Here is a 4,286-nt window from a genome sequence, read left to right as displayed (position 1 = left end):
TACTGGTGGGTTTTTGAGGTCGCTAAACACAAATATCCATCAGAACCGACCCACTGTGCACCTGGTGCCCAAGGTCACTGCAAGGGACGTCCTGAAGTTTTGAGGAATTTTAGCATTACATTGATGAAAATGGATTCCTCCGGCGTTTTTGAAGTCGATAAAAACACCTGCGTGACACGTGAACATGCCATCAAAACACACTATCGCAATATCTGGTGCCCGGGGTCACTGCAAGGGACGTTATCCTCTGGGCGACTTTGTTCGGCACTATATTGATGCAAATAGATTACTTATAGGTTTTTGGGGATGCTGAACACGAATATCCTATCAGAACAAACACCGGAGTACCTGGTGCCTAAGGCCTAAGGCAATTGATGCAAACAGATTACTTATGGGTTTTTGGGTTTGCTGAATCCGAATATGCCATCAGAACAGATACCGGACCAGCTGGTTTCGAAAGTTTTTCATAATAAATTGATGCAAACGGATTACTTATGGCATTTTGGGGTTGCTGATACGAATACGCTGTTAGAACAGACACTCAAGCACCTGGTGCCTAAGGCACGTTATCTTCTGAAGTTGCAAGGGGTTTAGGTACCAAATTCATGCAAACAAATTTCTTTTGGGTTTTTGGTTTGTTGAACACGAGTGACTTAGATGAAGGATTCTGGAGTATCTAGTGATTACGATGATCAATAATAACGCCAACGCATAAACTCTCAACACTCCAGAAGATGACGTGCCCAAAGCACCAGGTGCTCTGGTGTCTGTTCTGATGACGCAATCGTGTTCAACAATCCCTAAATCCCATGAGTAAGTAATGGGTTTGCATCAATTTAATGCCGAAAATCCTAGAAACTTCAGAAGATAACGCCCCTTGCAATAACCCTGGGCACCAGGTTCTGCGGGAGTCGGTTCTAATGGCATATTCGTATTTAGCGATCTCAAGAACCCTCCAGTAATCAATTTGCATGAATTGAATGCCAAAAACACTCGAAACTCCAGCAGATGACTTCCCTTGCAGTGGGTTCCTCAATAAAATTGATATCTAAAGTGGCTTCTAAAAATTACCGATTTGTTTTGCCCTCGTGACCATTTGACATAGTTTTAAATTAAAACTGACAGATTACTATTATAACAAACTCAAGATACAAATCGGTACCGAGAAACCGCTCAAATGTGTATTGACGGGAAACTTGGCTAGAAAACAAGCAGCTTGTTCGCAGCGTGTACGCAACTTGAAAACACGCAAGTGTGCATCAAGCTTTAGAGTTATCTCTGCGTGTGTAATGACTGAAATATATTGGATACTTTTCAGTATGTTCCCCGATTTCTGTGAGTTATTGAGATATTGTAACGGTACCAAAGTTATTTGAAATTTAGATCCAGTTTACATTTGTAACACTTTCGTTACACCCTATATATCATATTCGTTGAGACCGCGTTTTGCGTGGAATAGGATCTGTGAGTTCTTTTCGTTCTCACAGTGATTGAGTCGATAAATTCTTATTTCAGGATTCTATATTCAGTTCTCAGGATTTTTAGCGGTGAATTGGATCATCCGATATTGTTTTGTTTATCTTCGGTTAGCTATCAAAAGGATTTAATGACTTTTTGAGACAGAAAAACCGGGAAATGTTTATGTTAGAGCTGAAATGTCGTCAAAGTGCCAAAGTGGTTGTGTTAGTCCACTGAGCCACACGTGCACAATTGATGACGCATATGAAAACGGGCCTTAGCTGTGAATACGTCCAAGTCAGTGTTTTTTTGTGAGAAAAATAGGCGGTATGAAATATTGAGGTCTGCTTGTTTGTTTTTTTTGTGGTTGGTCGAGCTGTTTTGGTATACGCCAAAGAAATCAACTTAAAACGTAAATTGCAACTTCTTATTGGCAAAGATTTAATTGATTGAGTGTTTTGAATCTGTAATTGGTCGTTGGATTGTCGATGGGAAAGATCGTGTGATGATTTTGGATAGGGCGTTTTGGTTAGAGTCTGAGGAGAGACAAGTCAGTTCTGTTAGTTCCGTCTTCAATCAGCTCTGTTATAGTCGTCATGAAGTGAAGTTCCAGTTAGTTTCCAGTGAAGTAAAATGTAGTTATAAGTTCTTCGGCCGGCTGATAGAACTCAGCCCGGCGATGCATTGCGTGACAACGGAACTCCGTCAATTTTAGCTGCTATTAGGCGATTGACGATATTGTTTACCACTTTTGGTATCATTTTTTTACATGCAGTCAGATAAAGGAATTATGCAGAAGAAGTTTTCGTTTTGTGTTACTAGATTCAACACCCTAGTTAAAGCACAAAATTTGCTTCCATTCTAATATATTTTGATTTCGTTTAATGAACTATAAAACAAATCACTTTTAATATTTTTGTTCGAGTAGAACTAATTTGTTTTTGATAATGCAGAATGCATACAATGCTGAATTTTTCTATAAAGATTTTTCTATGAACTATGGTTTTATCAATTATGTACTGTTGCTGTATCAATCATTTATAAAGTGACTTTAAATCCAAGTAGCACCGAACGGGTTTATTAAGTCTTTCAAGGATGCTTTAAAACTTTAGAATAAAACTAACATTAAAACCATTTGGTTTTTAAGTAAAAACTTTCAGGTTGCAATAAAACCGCTTTCATCATAAAAGGGCCCACTCTGAAAGAGGTCAATAAAACCAAAAATAAAAACCTTCTTAAACTTTTGTTTTCTTAAGCAACTGGTTTTAAAGCAGCTGTGAAGGTGCTTTTAAAACCAGTTTTATAGTAAACTTAAAAGTTTCTTAAATTGAGACATTTAAAGACAATTTACCATATTAAATGATTCTTTAAACCCATATACTCTATATATGTCAACACATTTTTACATGCCTTATGATAAGTAGATACGTATTTATAACCATAAAATAATAAAAAGTACTTGGTTATTTCGGACTGTCAAGGTAGAATATCACTTGCGCACCCAATTTTATTGATAATGTTTCCAAAAATATTTCTAAATACCTCACACACCCTAAAATTTCTAACTTCTGGCGATTAGAAAAATAAAAATAATAAATAAATTTAAATCCTAAAAATAATAATTTGAAAGAAAAATAATTTTATCTACAGTTTTAATGTTTTAATGTGAAAATAAATCGAATTTATGTCTTTAAGTCGCTTATTTATAATTTTTATGTAAGCCTTATATTGTAATCTATCATATCTTTCAGCATCTCCAGAGAGCAATATGGCCGAAATCCAAATAAAACTATTTGGTCTATCGACACAGAATTGTTAAGATCAAATGGTTTTATTTTATACCATTTCAAGAGCATATATCCTATATAAAAGCAAGGTTCCCTTGGAATTAAAACCGTTTAGTTTTATTGCTGCTGTCAATAATGTCACTCGGTTTAATGTGAATCTAACCTAAAATCGAGGCGTCGCGTATTGCTGTGTGTATTGTATTTTTCTTTTAAAATTACCAGTCCGTTTATATTTTAAGTACTTGCGACTTATTTCTTCCATACTAACTGTACTTCCAAATTTTTACAACACACTATACCACTGTTTCGCTCTAAAAAAAATGGCCGACCATTTTGGACATGAAAGAAGGGGGGATGAGTTTAGTTTTATTGCTTCTAACAAGAAGCATAGTTAGTCTTTACGATAACCAAATTGATTCAGTTAAGAGCGTTTGGTTTTAATATAGCCTACTAATAGCTTTCAAGAAAGCAACTTTAAAGAAAACTAAAAAAATAGTTCTAAGGCATATGTTTTACTGACATAATAGTCTTGAGATTAAGTAGTTTTAATAATAGGTTTTTTCAGTCATATTAGGAGAATCTTTAAAACTGCAATAAAACTAAAAGGTGGCAAACTAGAATCTAATAAAACCAAATTGATTAGTTTTAAAGTGAACTGAACATAAACCATTTTAAAACTACAATAATACAAATTATCTATTAAGATTAATTAGTTTTATTTGATACTCTTATTAGATATTTTAAAACTAGTGATAAATGCTTGACAGTTTTAAAGTTGTGGCAGTACGTCTACAAGGAAACTTTAAAACCATTATCTTCTTATTTACCAGAATAAAACCTGTATAAACCCTAAATAAAACTAAGATGTTTTTATTGTGCTACTTGGGAAGTGAAGTTAAATCGCACCTTGGACTTAACAACCACCACGAAGAACCAGGACAATGATTGTAACACAAGGTATAATTTTTTGTTATGTAGAACTTTTATTTCATTTTTTTTTTGTTTGGCAATCCCGATCTCAATTTGTAACATCATGAGATC

Source organism: Diabrotica virgifera, chromosome 5 (assembly GCF_917563875.1).
Source record: "Diabrotica virgifera virgifera chromosome 5, PGI_DIABVI_V3a".
NCBI classification, from domain to species: Eukaryota; Metazoa; Arthropoda; class Insecta; order Coleoptera; family Chrysomelidae; genus Diabrotica; species Diabrotica virgifera.
The sequence above is the reverse complement of the archived record's forward strand: the minus strand, read 5'-3'. Positions refer to the sequence as shown.